The sequence below is a fragment of the Procambarus clarkii genome, chromosome 92, assembly GCF_040958095.1.
Source record: "Procambarus clarkii isolate CNS0578487 chromosome 92, FALCON_Pclarkii_2.0, whole genome shotgun sequence".
Classification (NCBI taxonomy): domain Eukaryota; kingdom Metazoa; phylum Arthropoda; class Malacostraca; order Decapoda; family Cambaridae; genus Procambarus; species Procambarus clarkii.
The window spans coordinates 3,654,502-3,674,347 of record NC_091241.1 but is presented as its reverse complement, the minus strand read 5'-3'; the positions used below and the strand labels follow the sequence as shown (position 1 = coordinate 3,674,347).

The following is a 19,846-nucleotide window of genomic DNA, read 5'->3' as shown; positions in this document are numbered from 1 at the left end:
GGTAACCACCTGCCACAGGTAATGGTAGCCACCTGCCACAGGTAACGGTAGCCACCTGCCACAGGTAACGGTAGCCACCTGACACAGGTAACGGTAGCCACCTGCCACAGGTAACGGTAGCCACCTGCCACAGGTAACGGTAGCCACCTGCCACAGGTAACGGTAGCCACCTGCCACAGGTAACGGTAGCCACCTGCCACAGGTGACGGTAGCCACCTGCCACAGGTAACGGTAGCCACCTGCCACAGGTGACGGTAGCCACCTGCCACAGGTAACGGTAGCCACCTGCCACAGGTAACGGTAGCCACCTACCACAGGTGACGGTAGCCACCTGTCACAGGTAACGGTAGCCACCTGCCACAGGTAACGGTAGCCACCTGTCACAGGTAACGGTAGCCACCTGTCACAGGTAACGGTAGCCACCTGCCACAGGTAACGGTAGCCACCTGCCACAGGTAACGGTAGCCACCTGTCACAGGTAACGGTAGCCACCTGCCACAGGTAACGGTAGCCACCTGCCACAGGTAACGGTAGCCACCTGTCACAGGTAACGGTAGCCACCTGCCACAGGTAACGGTAGCCATCTGCCACAGGTAACGGTAGCCACCTGCCACAGGTAACGGTAGCCATCTGCCACAGGTAACGGTAGCCACCTGCCACAGGTAACGGTAGCCACCTGCCACAGGTAACGGTAGCCATCTGCCACAGGTAACGGTAGCCATCTGCCACAGGTAACGGTAGCCATCTGCCACAGGTAACGGTAGCCATCTGCCACAGGTAACGGTAGCCACCTGCCACAGGTAACGGTAGCCATCTGCCACAGGTAACGGTAGCCACCTGCCACAGGTGACGGTAGCCACCTGCCACAGGTGACGGTAGCCACCTGCCACAGGTGACGGTAGCCACCTGCCACAGGTAACGGTAGCCACCTGCCACAGGTAACGGTAGCCACCTGCCACAGGTAACAGTAGCCACCTGCCACAGGTAACGGTAGCCACCTGCCACAGGTAACGGTAGCCACCTGCCACAGGTAACGGTAGCCACCTGTCACAGGTAACGGTAGCCACCTGCCACAGGTGACGGTAGCCACCTGCCACAGGTAACGGTAGCCACCTGCCACAGGTAACGGTAGCCACCTGCCACAGGTGACGGTAGCCACCTGCCACAGGTAACGGTAGCCACCTGCCACAGGTAACGGTAGCCACCTGCCACAGGTAACGGTAGCCACCTGCCACAGGTAACGGTAGCCACCTGCCACAGGTGACGGTAGCCACCTGCCACAGGTAACGGTAACCCAACCTGATCCTGGCAACCACTGTGTCGCACAGTCTGGTCCACGTTTTGTGCTGCCCATAAACATAGGTTTCAGATCTGAACAAATCATAACTTTTTATACTGGTGCTTTCAGGTCGTTGGTATAATTGTTGAAGGTTGGTGTGTGGAAGTCTGCGGGCCTCACACTTCACATTAACATACCCACACCTGCTGGGCCTCCACTCTTCACCCACACTTACGAAACCTCTACATCTTTGTTCAGTCCTGGCCCATTAGTTATTAAATAGTTCACAACTCGAGGTTATTATCAATACCATTATAAGAACTTTGCGGCGCGTCGGAAATCGTCAAGTATTTAATAAATGTAAACTTTTCCCCGTCATGATGGGGCAAGATGTATGGGTTTCGTACAGTGCGTGACGACTCCTGACCCAGACAACCCTGCTGGCCTCCTGGCACAAAGAAAATGTTACATTCAAACTTTTTCTACGAGTTTCAGATAAAGAAATGTGTAGAAAAAAGAAAAAATTCCTATAAGTAATTCCAATGGGGTTATGGTGGGCAGGGAAGGTGGTGGTGACCTTGGTGAAGGTGGTGGTGACCTTGGTGAAGGTGGTGGTGACCTTGGTGAAGGTGGTGGAGACCTTGGTGAAGGTGGTGGTGACCTTGGTGAAGGTGGTGGTGACCTTGGTGAAGGTGGTGGTGACCTTGGTGAAGGTGGTGGTGACCTTGGTGAAGGTGGTGGTGACCTTGGTGAAGGTGGTGGTGACCTTGGTGAAGGTGGTGGTGACCTTGGTGAAGGTGGTGGTGACCTTGGTGAAGGTGGTGGTGACCTTGGTGAAGGTGGTGGTGACCTTGGTGAAGGTGGTGGTGACCTTGGTGAAGGTGGTGGTGACCTTGGTGAAGGTGGTGGTGACCTTGGTGAAGGTGGTGGTGACCTTGGTGAAGGTGGTGGTGACCTTGGTGAAGGTGGTGGTGACCTTAGTGAAGGTGGTGGTGACCTTGGTGAAGGTGGTGGTGACCTTGGTGAAGGTGGTGGTGACCTTGGTGAAGGTGGTGGTGACCTTGGTGAAGGTGGTGGTGACCTTGGTGAAGGTGGTAGTGACCTTGGTGAAGGTGGTGGTGACCTTGGTGAAGGTGGTGGTGACCTTGGTGAAGGTGGTGGTGACCTTGGTGAAGGTGGTGGTGACCTTGGTGAAGGTGGTAGTGACCTTGGTGAAGGTGGTGTTGAGGCGCCTGGTGAGTCACTACAAAGGGGGGGGGGGTAGTAGTGAGAGGACCCAGTGAACCCTGGGGTATAGGTATGGGGGTTGTGGGGGAGACTATACCCATGACTACGGGATGGGGAACATTCGGGTCGGGGTTCCATTCACATTTAGAGCGTATTTCACATCGCTGTCATAACTCATACTGTTTCCCATTTCTAAACCCTTCACCTGCGCCTCGCCATACAAATGCCCCCCCCCCCGCGCCCCCTCTTCACCCAAAATACCTGGTGACTTGCTATAGTACTTACCTACCAGTGACTACTGGGTAGTGAGAGCTTGGCGTGTGTGGCCCACATGATGGACAGTGTTCCCATACTGTTCCTAGTGACTTATATGTGTATTATATTGTGTTTACACCGGAGGGTACAGGAGCAGGCGACCGCTGACTCCTCTTACCAGGCTCTTACCATCTTGAGGTTATCTTGAGATGATTTCGGGGCTTTAGTGTCCCCGCGGCCCGGTCCTCGACCAGGCCTCCACCCCCAGGAAGCAGCCCGTGACAGCTGACTAACACCCAGGTACCTATTTACTGCTAGGTAACAGGGGCATTCAGGGTGAAAGAAACTTTGCCCATTTGCTTCTGCCTCGTGCGGGAATCGAACCCGCGCCACAGAATTACGAATCCTGCGCGCTATCCACCACGCTACGAGGCCCCGTAGTTTGGTTGTCAGTACCACAAATGTTACTGTCCTTCTTTTATGTGGTAATGGTGTTAGATATTGTGGCAGGCGTGAAGGTGTTCCTGCCAAGGTTACCGAGTCTCTTCTGTTTGGCGGCTGTGTGTTTTGTGTCGTTTATTCTGTAGTTTAAGTCAATTTTGGTTCGTGTTGTATTGATGTTGAGTCCCGGTACTCTGTCAACATTTGAAGGTTGGATATGGGTTGGTTGTCAAGTTACGGCTCCAGATCTATTACAGTAAGACGTGGTATTTGGAACCTTTGTCAGGGCTTATGTTTAGGTCCAGCACTTTACACGGAGTACTTGTCAGTGCCACCGCTCTGTTAGTCACGGCCTCCTCTCTGTACCCGGTTTGTTTAAATGTTACCATTATATTCGCCTTTGTCCAGACTTCTCGGAGATTTTCTGTCTTGAGTGTTATATTAAACATTTTTAATAGTTATTGACAAAGAATGTATGTAGCTTCCTTCAGCAGCCATTGTGGGATTAGATATAGTTTCTCCAGGCGCTTTTGTTATCTCTTCTGGTTTCTACAATGCCATCCAGTGTTTCTTCCAGCCGTTCGTCTAACAACTTTGGTCTCCACGTTGGTTCTATTAGAACAATTACAAACTCTGGCTCCAGACATCACTCGGTACCCCTTACTCGAATCTATGAATATGTTAGATATTAAATTACTGCACATCCTCTCATGTGTACTCTATATATTTAAAACTCTGGACTCTAATGCTAATCCTGAGCTTAAACGCTTCCTAGAAGATTGTAACAGAACCCATGAGCACCACACCAGAAACAAATACCTATTTTGATATTCCAAGAATGCACCTTAACCAAACTAAAAATGCTCTACAAATCAAGGGATCCAGAATGTGGAATGACCTTCCCAATCATGTCAAAGGCTCTACCTCTCTCAACCAGTTTAAGATGAAAACTAAGTACTACCTAATAAACTCCATGTAACCTACCTTACCCCTAAATGTCAACCCATGTCTTGTTATTTACAAACAATACTGTTTGTTGACCAACTTGTATAACTACTGATTACCGCCATGATTTTTTTCTTTCTTTTCCCCTTTTTCCTATTTGAACTCAATACTAATTGAGATAAAAGCATAAATTGAGTTTTAATCTAAGTGTTTTTCCCACACTTTGCCGGAAACGCTGTGGGTATTAGTGGCATTAGGCAGAGTATGTACTAGCTCTATCTAGACATCCAACATTATGTTTGTAACTCATCTTGTAGGTATGTACGTTTACCTGAATAAACATTGGCTTTGATATTTAAAAAGACTAGAAATCTTTTGTCGAGTTCCTCACATACTTTCTTATCACTTTCTGTGAGAACACTTATTAATCTCAACCTGATTACATGGTCTCTCTCAGTGATACTTTTGTCCTTATATGGCTATAGAAGAGTTGAGGCTGGTCCTCAGCTTTGATAGCAATGTTGTTTTCGAATTGCCTCTCAGCTTCTCTCCTGACTCTGGTGTATTCGCTTGTGGTATTCTTCTGTGTCTCTCTATTGTCATCAAGTTCTTAGTGCCTGGTATGATTTTGGTGTGTAGGAAGGTGGGTGTGAAGGTGTGTGGTGAGTGTGAGGGTGTGTGGTGAGGATGTGAGTGTGTGGTGAGTGTGAGGGTGTGTGGTCAGTGTGTGTGGACTAGTGAGGACAGTGGTGTACCCGACGGGGGTGCAGAAGCCGCCACAACGTACAAAATTCAGTGTTTAACCTAACCAAAACGCCCGAAGTCAAGTGACCCCGTCTAACCAAGACAGTCCACTACGGGCTCACCATAGCCCGTGCTACTTGGAACTCTTTCTTCCAGGTAGCGAATCTTAAACAACAACAAATCTAACCAAGCGATACATAGAAAACGTTGATGTGTGAGAGTCGCTACATTAGATAGTACCTCATAATATGTCCGCTGGGGACCATAGCGTACACAACGAGACGCATTAGAGGCCGGACTGGTGGTAGAAGACCCTCCCTTTCCTCATTACGTCAGAACAACGCTGTTCAAGGGATGACTATTTACTATTTCTGGGCCGGATATGGTTTATCACCGCCTGATTTTATCTGTAACTCACCACTCCTCCCGCTGGAGCGGCCTGGTGGTGGTGCAGGCTGGGCAGCGGTGGGCATGGGGGTATATAGATAGCCAGGGCGGTGCCCCAAACATTTGTGGATAAATGTGTTTAATTGCACCCGTATCCGCGCCTGTTATTCCCAGTCTGAGAGAAATTGAAAGAAAATTGGAGAACAGGACAAGGGTAACTATATAAAATCCTTCCCTTTGACTTTACTGTAGGTAACCCTGCCCTCACAGTCTGAGGTCAGGTGGGGCTGGTGAGGAAGGTCAGAGTGTGTCAGGTGAGGCTGGTGAGGAAGGTCAGGGTGTGTCAGGTGGGGCTGGTGAGGAAGGTCAGGGTGTGTCAGGTGGGGCTGGTGAGGAAGGTCAGAGTGTGTCAGGTGGGGCTGGTGAGGAAGGTCAGGGTGTGTCAGGTGGGGCTGGTGAGGAAGGTCAGAGTGTGTCAGGTGGGGCTGGTGAGGAAGGTCAGGGTGTGTCAGGTGGGGCTGGTGAGGAAGGTCAGAGTGTGTCAGGTGGGGCTGGTGAGGAAGGTCAGAGTGTGTCAGGTGGGGCTGGTGAGGAAGGTCAGAGTGTGTCAGGTGGGGCTGGTGAGGAAGGTCACAGAGTGTCAGGTGGGGCTGGTGAGGAAGGTCACAGAGTGTCAGGTGGGGCTGGTGAGGAAGGTCAGAGAGTGTCAGGTGGGGCTGGTGAGGAAGGTCAGAGTGTGTCAGGTGGGGCTGGTGAGGAAGGTCAGAGTGTGTCAGGTGGGTCTGGTGAGGAAGGTCACAGAGTGTCAGGTGGGGCTGGTGAGGAAGGTCACAGAGTGTCAGGTGGGGCTGGTGAGGAAGGTCACAGAGTGTCAGGTGGGGCTGGTGAGGAAGGTCAGAGAGTGTCAGGTGGGGCTGGTGAGGAAGGTCAGAGTGTGTCAGGTGGGGCTGGTGAGGAAGGTCAGAGTGTGTCAGGTGGGTCTGGTGAGGAAGGTCACAGAGTGTCAGGTGGGGCTGGTGAGGAAGGTCACAGAGTGTCAGGTGGGGCTGGTGAGGAAGGTCACAGAGTGTCAGGTGGGGCTGGTGAGGAAGGTCAGAGTGTGTCAGGTGGGGCTGGTGAGGAAGGTCAGGGTGTGTCAGGTGGGGCTGGTGAGGAAGGTCAGGGTGTGTCAGGTGGGGCTGGTGAGGAAGGTCACAGAGTGTCAGGTGGGGCTGGTGATGAAGGTCACAGAGTGTCAGGTGGGGCTGGTGAGGAAGGTCAGAGAGTCGCATCAGAAGCATCAGACAAGGAGGAAAGCATTCGTTTAGTTAGGAAATTTCCATCACGCTTGTTGGAGGAGAAGTCGCAAATGCAGGAAAGGGGGGAGGGGTGATAGTGGGGGCTGAGGGGGGGTGGGCTGAGGTGGGGGGAGGGGGGTGAGAGGGGGGGGGCAGCAAGCAGGTCTAAGCATAATGATTGTACCAATATTGCACAGAGAGCCTGGTGTAATGTAATGCGGTAATTCGATACCAGCAGTGAGCCTCGTGGAACATAATTGTGATGCCCGTGTTGTGGGCTGCAGGTTGCGACAGTGTATACACTTGGGTGTAGCTGGCGCCACTCGGCACCCCTGAGGTAGAGAGCGGGAGGGAGAGATGCCACGCTGAGAGGCTGCGTTACCTGGCAACCGTGTCTACACACAGCTTTCTGGAGCTTTCTCACCGCCTGTGTTACCTCCACTACGTCTCAACACCTGCGGAGGTTACTCTGGGGGAGGTGGGCTCTGCTCCCACCCCATACACGCACGCACACACACACGCACACACACGCACACACACACACACACACACACACACACACACACACACACACACACACACACACACACACACACACACACACACACACACACACACACACACACCACACACACACCACACACACACACACACACCACACACACACACACCACACACACACACACCACACACCACACACACACACACACACACACACACACACACACACACACACACACACACACACACACACACACACACACACACACACACACACACACCACACACACACACCACACACACACACCACACACACACACCACACACACACACCACACACACACACCACACACACACACACACACACACACACACACACACACACACACACACACACACCACACACACACACACACACCACACACACACACACCACACACACACACCACACACACACACACCACACACACACACACCACACACACACACACCACACACACACACACCACACACACACACACACACCACACACACCACACACACACACACACACACACACACACACACACACACACACACACACACCACACACACACACACACACACACACACACACACACACACACACACACACACACACCACCCACCCACACACACACACACACACACACACACACACACACTCACACCCAGGCTACCAGGGGGCCTGGTAGCCTGGTGGCTAGCGCGCAGGACTCGTAATTCTGTGGCGCGGGTTCGATTCCCCCACCAGGCAGAAACAAATTTTGCGAATTTGAAAAACAAAGAAGCGAATTTTGGTTGTGGGAGATTCCCAGGTGAGGTATTTAGACAGAACGTTTTGTGCCAGAGATAGGGGGGAACAGATTAAGGGTTTGCTATCCGGGAGCTGGAATTGGTGATATTGTTGGAAACATGAATGATATTATGACAGGAAATGGAAACAAACCCATTATTTGTATTAGTGCAGGGGGTAATGATGTTGGACGAGTTAGGAGTGAGGAACTAATACAGAGATTCAGGACAGCCATTGAATTAGGAGCAAGGGAGGAATCCCGATCATATGTGGCATTCTTCCAAGAAAGGGAGTAGGAAATGAATGGATATCGAGGGCACTTGGTGTCAATTGCCGGCTGGAAAGATATTGCAAATCAAATGCAATATCTTTCATAGACAACTGGGAACACTTCTATGGAAGAAATGAAATGTATGCTCGTGATGGGGTGCATCTATCGAGAGCTGGGGTTGTTGCTGTTGCGAACTCGTTGGAAGAAGTGGTTACAGGTGTTTGTTTGGGTTTAAACTGTTAGTAGATAGAGGTATGGGAATTGATTTGGAAGAAGGAGGTAATAAAAGTATGTGTTTGTGGGAGAAAGGAATTGGCAAAATGATCAGGGAAAGAGAAGGGCCTCAAAATAACAATTCACTTAGGGTATATTACACTAACAGTAGAAGTCTAAGAAATAAAATTAACGAATTAAATGCTCTTGTCTGCACAGAAAAAATAGATATTATTGCACTTACCGAAACGTGGATGAATGTAGAAAATAGAGAACTATTAGCTGAATATCAAATAAATGGATTTAAACTATTTTACACAGATAGATATATTAGACGAGGAGGGGGAGTAGCCATATATGTTAGGGACAATTTGAAATGTAGTCTCAAAGAGGGAATCAAAACTGAGCCACACACAGAAACTATTTGGATAGAATTATACGAAAAAGCAAATAATATTATAATAGGAGTTATATATAGGCCACCAAATTTAGACAGAATGGAAGCAAAGCATCCATGGGATGAAATATCTAGAGCATCTAGATCTAACAGTATTTACGTCATGGGTGACTTTAATTTTAGTGGAATAAACTGGTTGAACAAAATAGGGAATAGTGAAGCAGAAGATTTTCTAGAATTAATTGACGATTGCTTTCTTACGCAACACATTAAGGAACCAACACGGGAAAATAATATTTTAGATTTAGTGTTAACTAACAGGGAAACACAAATTAATGACATCGAAATAGGGAGTGAGCTAGGGAACAGTGATCACAAAGAAATCAGATTTAGCATAGAATGGAATAGACCTGTAGGAGAAAATTCTGTTAGAGTGCCAGATATTCGAAAAGCTGATTTTAATAGCCTTAGAAATTTTTTGGGTCAAATTGATTGGAAAGTCTTGGGTATGGGGTGGGGGCCGGTCTTGGAGCGAGACATGAACCCAGCGATAGGTGACCTAAATGGGGATTTCGATGTGGATTCAATATATAACTTATTTAAGAATATTCTAAACAAAGCACAGGAACGTAGTATACCATACAAATTGAATAGATCAAATACCAATGACCCAAAGTGGATAACAAAGAATTTGAAGAACCTTATAGGTAAAAAGAGAGCTTGGTACAAAAGGATTAAAAATGGGGAGGTCACTTTAGAACAGGAATTCGTACAACTGGTTAGAAATGTTAAAAAAGAGATAAGAAAAGCAAAAAGAAACTATGAAGTTCGCATAGCAGGGCAAGCAAAGACAAATCCTAAAGGGTTTTTTCAGTTATATCGTACTAAGACTAGGGAAAGGATAGGTCCATTAAAAACTGAGACAGGTCAAATAACAGATAGTGATGAAGAGATGAGTAGTATTTTTAATAAATATTTTGTATCTGTATTTACTAAAGAGGAACTTAACAATATGCCTTCAGCCGAACAAGTCTATGTGGGTGGGGACGAGGACAGGTTGACGAGTTTAGCAGTTACCAGGGAGGATGTTCTTAAACAAATAGTAAAACTCAAACCAAACAAATCCCCAGGGCCGGATGAAGTGTTTGCTAGGGTGCTTAAAGAATGCAAAGAGGAGCTTTGTGACCCACTGTCAACCATATTTAATAAATCAATAGAGTCAGGCAGAGTGCCAGAGTTTTGGAAAGTTGCTAATGTGATACCAGTTTTTAAGAAAGGAGATAGATCACTTGCGTCCAACTATCGACCAATTAGCCTAACGTCTATTGTGGGAAAGTTACTCGAATCTATAATAGCAAATAAAATTCGTCTTCATCTTGAAAAACATAAATTAATAATTGAGTCGCAACATGGTTTTATAAATGGCCGTTCATGTTTAACAAATTTGTTATCTTTTTATTCTAGCATTGTTGAGGCAGTTGATAGTGGTAAGGATTGCGATGTTGTGTACCTTGACTTTAGCAAAGCTTTTGATACAGTGCCACATGAAAGACTGATTAAAAAGTTAGAGTCTCATGGTATTGGGGGTGCTATATTAAACTGGATTAGGGCATGGCTATACCAAAGGAAACAGAGAGTTAGTATAAATGGAGTCAAGTCAGAGTGGGAAAATGTTGTAAGTGGGGTGCCTCAGGGCTCTGTCCTGGGACCTCTGTTGTTTATAATATATATAAATGATTTAGATTCAGGTTTGAGTAGCAACATTTGCAAATTTGCCGATGATACGAAAATCGGTAGGGAAATTAATTCGGAGGAGGACTCACTATCACTTCAAGTTGATCTAGATAGGGTTTTGAAATGGTCGAAGGATTGGCAGATGCAGTTTAATGCTGATAAATGTAAAGTTCTGAGGTTAGGTAATGATGATAGGGTTACAAGATACGAGCTAGATGGTGTTGAGATTGCGAAGTCGAATTGCGAAAGGGATCTGGGAGTTATGATTAGTAAGAATTTAAAACAAAAGGATCAATGCATAAATGTTCGTCATAAGGCAAATCGGACACTTGGATTTATTAATCGCAGCGTTAGTAACAAGACACCTGGTGTGGTTCTCAAGCTATATCTTGCTCTAGTTAGGCCCCATTTAGATTATGCAGTTCAGTTTTGGTCGCCATATTATAGAATGGATATAAATTCACTTGAACGTGTCCAGCGTAGGATGACTAAGTTAATTCCCCAAATTAGAAATCTTTCATATGAAGAAAGATTAACAATGCTTAAGTTGCATTCACTGGAAAGGCGAAGAGTTAGGGGTGACATGATAGAGGTTTACAAGTGGGTGAATGGACATAACAAAGGCAATATTAATAGGGTATTAAAAGTATCAACACAAGACAGAACACGAAACAATGGGTGTAAATTGGATAAGTTTAGATTTAGGAAAGACTTGGGTAAATACTGGTTCAGTAACAGGGTTGTTGATTTGTGGAACCAATTGCCGCGTAACATTGTGGAGGTGGGGTCCCTCGATTGTTTCAAGCATGGGTTGGACATGTATATGAATGGGATTGGGTGGTTATAAATAGGAGCTGCCTCGTATGGGCCAACAGGCCTTCTGCAGTTACCTTTGTTCTTATGTTCTTATGTTAAATGGGCAAAGTTTCTTTCACCTTGAATGCCCCTGTTACCTAGCAGTAAATAGGTACCTGGGAGTTAGTGAGCCGTCACGAGCTGCTTCCTGGGGTGTGTGTATGTGATGTGGAAAAAAATAGTAGTAGTTAGAAACAGATGAGGCGAGCCGAAAGAGCAGAGCTCAACCCCCTCAAGCACAACTCTGACCTTCCTCACTAGCCCCACCTGACACACCCTGACCTTCCTCACCAGCCCCACCTGACACACCCTGACCTTCCTCACCAGCCCCACCTGACACACCCTGACCTTCCTCACCAGCCCCACCTGACACACCCTGACCTTCCTCACCAGCCCCACCTGACACACCCTGACCTTCCTCACCAGCCCCACCTGACACACTCTGACCTTCCTCACCAGCCCCACCTGACACACTCTGACCTTCCTCACCAGCCCCACCTGACACACCCTGACCTTCCTCACCAGCCCCACCTGACACACCCTGACCTTCCTCACCAGCCCCACCTGACACACCCTGACCTTCCTCACCAGCCCCACCTGACACACTCTGACCTTCCTCACCAGCCCCACCTGACACACCCTGACCTTCCTCACCAGCCCCACCTGACACACCCTGACCTTCCTCACCAGCCCCACCTGACACACCCTGACCTTCCTCACCTTCCCCACCTGACACACCCTGACCTTCCTCACCAACCCCACCTGACACACTCTGACCTTCCTCACCAGCCCCACCTGACACACCCTGACCTTCCTCACCAGCCCCACCTGACACACCCTGACCTTCCTCACCAGTCCCACCTGACACACTCTGACCTTCCTCACCAGCCCCACCTGACACACCCTGACCTTCCTCACCAGCCCCACCTGACACACCCTGACCTTCCTCACCAGCCCCACCTGACACACCCTGACCTTCCTCACCAGCCCCACCTGACACACTCTGACCTTCCTCACCAGCCCCACCTGACACACCCTGACCTTCCTCACCAGCCCCACCTGACACACCCTGACCTTCCTCACCAGCCCCACCTGACACACTCTGACCTTCCTCACCAGCCCCACCTGACACACCCTGACCTTCCTCACCAGCCCCACCTGACACACCCTGACCTTCCTCACCAGCCCCACCTGACACACCCTGACCTTCCTCACCAGCCCCACCTGACACACCCTGACCTTCCTCACCAGCCCCACCTGACACACCCTGACCTTCCTCACCAGCCCCACCTGACACACCCTGACCTTCCTCACCAGCCCCACCTGACACACTCTGACCTTCCTCACCAGCCCCACCTGACACACTCTGACCTTCCTCACCAGCCCCACCTGACACACTCTGACCTTCCTCACCAGCCCCACCTGACACACTCTGACCTTCCTCACCAGCCCCACCTGACACACTCTGACCTTCCTCACCAGCCCCACCTGACACACTTTGACCTTCCTCACCAGCCCCACCTGACACACTCTGACCTTCCTCACCAGCCCCACCTGACACACCCTGACCTTCCTCACCAGCCCCACCTGACACACCCTGACCTTCCTCACCAGCCCCACCTGACACACCCTGACCTTCCTCACCAGCCCCACCTGATACACCCTGACCTTACTCACCATCTGACACACTCTGACCTTCCTCACCAGCCCCACCTGACACACCCTGACCTTCCTCACCAGCCCCACCTGACACACCCTGACCTTCCTCACCAGCCCCACCTGACACACCCTGACCTTCCTCACCATCTGACCTTCCTCACCAGCCCCACCTGACACACCCTGACCTTCTTCACCATCTGACACACTCTGACCTTCCTCACCAGCCCCACCTGACACACTCTGACCTTCCTCACCAGCCCCACCTGACACACTCTGACCTTCCTCACCAGCCCCACCTGACACACTCTGACCTTCCTCACCAGCCCCACCTGACACACCCTGACCTTCCTCACCACCTGACACACCCTGACCTTCCTCACCAGTTCTATAATGGTAGAGCTCTTCATGTCGATATTTATAGGTGATGCTCACTTATTGGAAAGAGTTGTGACAGATGAAGTTTGTTCAATAATCCACAAAGAGCAATTCAGGCTGCAGAGCTGACCATATAAATGGATACTAGAGTTCAACTCCTAGCACGTGCAAGGTGACAAAAATGGACTATCTTCCATCATTGAAGACCAAAGACTTAGAAGACGATATAACACAAAGTCTTCCCCAGGAAGATTATGTAAAGTGATGACGTCTGCCGCTTGTGTTAATATGACGAGCATAATGTCAGCTTTTAGCAGACCAAAGGAGAAACATTCAGAATATTGTACACTATGTAAGACCAGTCCAAGAGTATACAGTCCCGGCATGGAGTCCCGTAGGAAGAGTACAAGAAGGAAACTTGAAATTTATAATGGTCTGTAACGAAGCTCGTATGAGGTGACATGATAAAGACATAAAATACTCGAAGGGAAAATGAAATGAACTAAACGAGGATGAAGTAGAAGTCAGCCCCATTCACAATGTTAAAGGTAGTTATAACAGGAGACTTCTAGGTCTAAAGTCATTGTATATAGCGAGCGACGGCTGCATAGGCCGGTGTCCAAGAGCTATAGCTCAACTTGCAGCTACAAATATCTGAGAACAAGTAGGTGAGTACACCGACACAGTCTCATAAAAAGGGTTTTCACAAGACTTCACCCCCCCCCACACAGTCTCTCGCTACACTAGTGACAAGGAATTCCAAGTTACCTTAGTATATAAGTGAGGCTATTAAGTGTGTGTTGGTGTAGTTGGTGGTGGTGGTGCTGTGGTCACCTTGGCTGTGGTCGTCTGGCTTCCTCACCTCCACAGGAAATACCGTGATAGTTGAAGAAGGTCTCGCTTCCCACTCTTAATGAATCCCATAACCCTTACACTGCTCCCGCCGCTCTCTGCGATTTCCATCTGTGCGCCAATGGCCGCATTCCAAATTTCTTAACTATTCGTAGTCATGTGCAGCTCCATGGAGCGGTGTGAAATCGCTGTGCTGCTCAGGGGTTAAGGGTATTTGTTTACACGTTTGATGCCTATCACTAAAATTCCGTGTGTGTCGTGGCTGCCCCAGTACACGGAGGACCGTGACCTCCGTGTACTGGGGCAGCCACGGGGTACTGGGGCTGGGAGGACTGTCCTACAGGCACACACAGCGCACTCCTCGTCACCCAGTGTCCTCTGGGTGACTGCCAATTTCCAAATTTCAGGTAGTTCCCCTATTTCTAATAAAGGAGTTGGAAACTACAGCAAGGGGCCCACACGATGGAACATTTGCCCCTGGCTTTCATCCCACCCAATTTCCTTTCTACGTGTGACCTTACTACTTCCGGTGTAACTTACATGTCTGTCAGTCCTTCCTCTGGCAGCGGTTCTCCTCACAAGTTGTATATTAACAAGTGGCTCTGGTTACAGCTTGTTTTGTGTGAGTTCTTAGTGCACTTTCTCATCATTTTATGTGGGCCTCCTGCTCTATTGTGTGGCCTCCTGCTCTATTGTGTGGCCTCCTGCTCTATTGTGTGGCCTCCTGCTCTATTGTGTGGCCTCCTGCTCTTTTGTGTGGTCTCCTGCTCTATTGTGTGGCCTCCTGCTCTTTTGTGTGGCCTCTGCTCTTTTGTGTGGCCTCGTGCTCTTTTGTGTGGCCTCGTGCTCTTTTGTGTGGCCTCGTGCTCTTTTGTGTGGCCTCCTGCTCTATTGTGTGGCCTCCTGCTCTTTTGTGTGGCCTCCTGCTCTTTTGTGTGGCCTCCTGCTCTTTTGTGTGGGCCTCCTGCTCTTTTGTGTGGCCTCCTGCTCTTTTGTGTGGCCTCCTGCTCTATTGTGTGGCCTTCTGCTCTTTTGTGTGGCCTCGTGCTCTTTTGTGTGGCCTCGTGCTCTTTTGTGTGGCCTCCTGCTCTATTGTGTGGCCTCCTGCTCTTTTGTGTGGCCTCCTGCTCTTTTGTGTGGCCTCGTGCTCTTTTGTGTGGCCTCCTGCTCTATTGTGTGGCCTCCTGCTCTTTTGTGTGGCCTCCTGCTCTTTTGTGTGGCCTCCTGCTCTTTTGTGTGGGCCTCCTGCTCTTTTGTGTGGCCTCCTGCTCTTTTGTGTGGGCCTCCTGCTCTTTTGTGTGGCCTCCTGCTCTTTTGTGTATATTTTGTGGCTCACCAAAATATACACAATCTTCAGTCCAAGGGAGCCGGTGGCTGAGCGAACAGAACACTGGAAGCGTGATCCTTTGGTACCCGGTTCGATCCCGGGCGCCGGCGAGAAACGATGGGCAGAGTTTCTTTAACCCTGATGCTCCTATTACCTAGCAGTAAATAGGTACCTGGGTGTTAGTCAGCTGTCTCGGGCTGCTTCCTGGGGGTGGAGGCCTGGTCGAGAACCGGGCCGCGGGGACACTAAAGCCCCGAAATCATCTCAAGATAACCTCAAAATAACCACCTGTGTTCTGTACTTCTCTTCTGTGTATTCCTTCCCGTCGTCCTATTCCAGATCTGTATCCTTCTAACTGCTATAGAGTCGTAGTGGTTGGGCGCGTTCTGGTGACAATTACCCTACCTACTGCGAGCAGCCGCGACCAACAGCCTGGTTGATCAGTCCGGCAACCAGGAGGCCTGATCGACGACCGGGCCGCAGGGACGCTAAGCCCCGGAAGCACCTCAAGGTAACCTCAAGGTAAGGTAACCTACCCTCTCCCGTGCTCTCTGACCTCTTGCTGCTCCTCATACCACCATGGGGGGGGGGAGGGGGAGGGGACCTTTTGGTTGACTTGTTTATACCTCAGGGAGGGGGGGGGGGGGTTGTTGCCCCCCCCCCCCACCTTTAGGACATACACATATCCCTACACCTACAACACACACACACATGTGTGTATATAGTGTATATATTTGTATAACAGTATAAATAGTATGTGTGTGTGTGTACTCACCTAGTTGTGCTTGGGGGGTTGAGCTCTGGCTCTTTGGTCCCGCCTCTCAACCGTCAGTCAACAGTGTGTGTGTGTGTGTGTGTGTGTGTGTGTGTGTGTGTGTGTGTGTGTGTGTGTGTGTGTGCGTGCGTGTGTGTGTGTGTGTGTGTGTGCGCGCGAGCGAGATCGCGACCGTGACTACGTCTGATAACGAGGTGATTGGTGCAGTGACTCACGGGAAGTGGTTGGCGCAGTGATATATATGGCGGCTGTGCCTTAACCCCCTACCTCCCCCTACCCCCCCAACCCCCCTACCCCCCTACCCCCCTAACCCCCCACCCCCCCAATACTACATCCCATTTTTGGACGCCAACTTCCCCCCAGACGGACACAATATGATGTACTATAAATCATAGCGACTCGCAAACACTCAGGTGGTGTCTATATGCGTGGGGTCGCTTGGTTAGGTTAGGGTCGGGTGTTGTAGTACACCGTTTACTGGCCGTTGTGGCCACTGGAGGGGACGGGCTCTATGGTTTAGTTAGTGATAGTTACAAGTTTGTGGTGATATAAGATTCACTGTTGTTACTGTAAGCTGTAGCAGTGGAACGGCTGTACACCTGTTCACAGTAACGACTGTGCATGTGTTCACAGTAGCGGCTGTTCACTTGTTCACAGTAGCAGCTGTTCACCTGTTCACAGTAGCAGCTGTTCACCTGTTCACAGTAACGACTGTGCACGTGTTCACAGTAACGACTGTTCACCTGTTCACAGTAACGATTGTTCACCTGTTTACAGTAGCAGCTGTTCACCTGTTCACAGTAACGACTGTTCACCTGTTCACAGTAGCAGCTGTTCACCTGTTCACAGTAGCAGCTGTTCACCTGTTCACAGTAGCAGCTGTTCACAGTAACGACTGTGCACCTGTTCACAGTAGCAGCTGTTCACCTGTTCACAGTAGCAGCTGTACACCTGTTCACAGTAGCAGCTGTACACCTGTTCACAGTAGCAGCTGTTCACCTGTTCACAGTAGCAGCTGTTCACCTGTTCACAGTAGCAGCTGTTCACAGTAACGACTGTGCACCTAACTTTAGGTTACCAACCTAACCCATCCCAACCAAAGGTGACGGTGCGTGACCTGACCGAACCAATGGGAGAAGAGAGATATAAGTGTCTTATGTATGGTGTTTATGAGGCGTGTGACGTCACTCTGACGTCATAATAGTCATGACCTGTATATCATTGTATATTGTAATGACGATTATAATACATCATGGGATACATGATGTATTCCTTACATCATGGGAGTCGACCCTTCGCATATTGCTCCAAAATACTCTTAAATTGTCTACGTCCCTATTTATAAGTTTTTCACTATAATGTTATACAAATATTTCTAATTCTATACAAATTTGATAATTTGTGTTATATCCAGCGTTTATAAAATAACTATATACATTTTCTTTGTGCATTTTGCCTCACCAGTACTCAATAGTCCAAGGGTGTGGACTCGCCTATTTGTGTCTGCAGGATCGAGCATTGACTCTTGGGTGCTGGGAGGGTGAGGGTGTGGGTGCTGGGAGGGTGAGAGTGTGGGTGCTGGGAGGGTGAGAGTGTGGGTGCTGGGAGGGTGAGGGTGTGGGTGCTGGGAGGGTGAGAGTGTGGGTGCTGGGAGGGTGAGGGTGTGGGTGCTGGGAGGGTGAGAGTGTGGGTGCTGGGAGGGTGAGAGTGTGGGTGCTGGGAGGGTGAGAGTGTGGGTGCTGGGAGGGTGAGGGTGTGGGTGCTGGGAGGGTGAGAGTGTGGGTGCTGGGAGGGTGAGAGTGTGGGTGCTGGGAGGGTGAGAGTGTGGGTGCTGGGAGGGTGAGAGTGTGGGTGCTGGGAGGGTGAGAGTGTGGGTGCTGGGAGGGTGAGAGTGTGGGTGCTGGGAGGGTGAGAGTGTGGGTGCTGGGAGGGTGAGAGTGTGGGTGCTGGGAGAGGGAGAGTGTGGGTGCTGGGAGGGTGAGAGTGTGTGCTGGGAGAGGGAGAGTGTGGGTGCTGGGAGAGGGAGAGTGTGGGTGCTGGGAGGGTGAGAGTGTGGGTGCTGGGAGGGTGAGTGTGTGGGTGCTGGGAGGGTGAGAGTGTGGGTGCTGGGAGGGTGAGAGTGTGGGTGCTGGGAGGGTGAGAGTGTGGGTGCTGGGAGGGTGAGAGTGTGGGTGCTGGGAGGGTGAGAGTGTGGGTGCTGGGAGAGGGAGAGTGTGGGTGCTGGGAGGGTGAGAGTGTGTGCTGGGAGAGGGAGAGTGTGGGTGCTGGGAGAGGGAGAGTGTGGGTGCTGGGAGGGTGAGAGTGTGGGTGCTGGGAGGGTGAGAGTGTGGGTGCTGGGAGGGTGAGAGTGTGGGTGCTGGGAGGGTGAGAGTGTGGGTGCTGGGAGGGTGAGAGTGTGGGTGCTGGGAGAGGGAGAGTGTGGGTGCTGGGAGGGTGAGTGTGTGGGTGCTTGGAGAGGGAGAGTGTGGGTGCTGGGAGGGTGAGAGTGTGGGTGCTGGGAGGGTGAGAGTGTGGGTGCTGGGAGGGAGAGAGTGTGGGTGCTGGGAGTGGAGGAAGGGGGAGCGACGCCCCCCAACATAAGAGTCAGACTTCCCCATTCCTGAAGCATATACGGCCATTTATAGACGCACTTGGTCACTAGGTGTATTATTGTCCCTCCCTGTCCCTGTCTGTCACTCCCTGACCCAGTCTGTCACTCCCTGACCCAGTCTGTCACTCCCTGATCCCTGTCTGTCACTCCCTGACCCCTGTCTGTCACTCCCTGACCCAGCCTGTCACTCCCTGACCCTGTCTGTCACTCCCTGACCCCTGTCTGTCACTCCCTGATCCCTGTCTGTCACTCCCTGACCCCTGTCTGTCACTCCCTGACCCAGCCTGTCACTCCCTGACCCTGTCTGTCACTCCCTGACCCCTGTCTGTCACTCCCTGACCCAGCCTGTCACTCCCTGACCCTGTCTGTCACTCTCTGACCCTGCCTGTCACTCCCTGACCCTGCCTGTCACTCCCTGACCCTGCCTGTCACTCCCTGACCCTGCCTGTCACTCCCTGACCCTGTCTGTCACTCTCTGACCCTGCCTGTCACTCCCTGACCCTGTCTGTCACTCTCTGACCCTGCCTGTCACTGCCTGACCCTGTCTGTCACTCCCTGACCCTGTCTGTCACTCCCTGACCCAGCCTGTCACTCCCTGATCCTGTCTGTTACTCCCTGACCCTGTCTGTTACTCCCTGACCCCTGCCTGTCACTCCCTGACCCAGCCTGTCACTCCCTGACGCTGTCTGTCACTCCCTGACCCTGTCTGTCACTCCCTGACCCTGTCTGTCACTCCCTGACCCCTGTCTGTCACTCCCTGACCCTGTCTGTCACTCCCTGACCCCTGTCTGTCACTGACCCTGTCTGTCACTCCCTGACCCCTGTCTGTCACTCCCTGACCCCTGTCTGTCACTCCCTGACCCAGCCTGTCACTCCCTGACCCAGCCTGTCACTCCCTGACCCAGCCTGTCACTCCCTGACCCCTGCC

The 19,846-nt window shown here is 50.6% G+C and overlaps 1 protein-coding gene and 1 non-coding gene across 2 annotated transcripts in view; one reads left to right on the top strand and one right to left on the bottom strand.

The window, feature by feature from the left end:
• Alg3 (Alg3, alpha-1,3- mannosyltransferase) overlaps positions 1–19,846 on the top strand; it is a 140,719-nt gene that overhangs the window by 20,459 nt on the left and 100,414 nt on the right. The window lies entirely within an intron of this gene.
• TRNAT-CGU (transfer RNA threonine (anticodon CGU)) lies at positions 3,125–3,195 on the bottom strand. The gene has a single exon. It is a non-coding gene; the product is annotated as a tRNA-Thr (tRNA).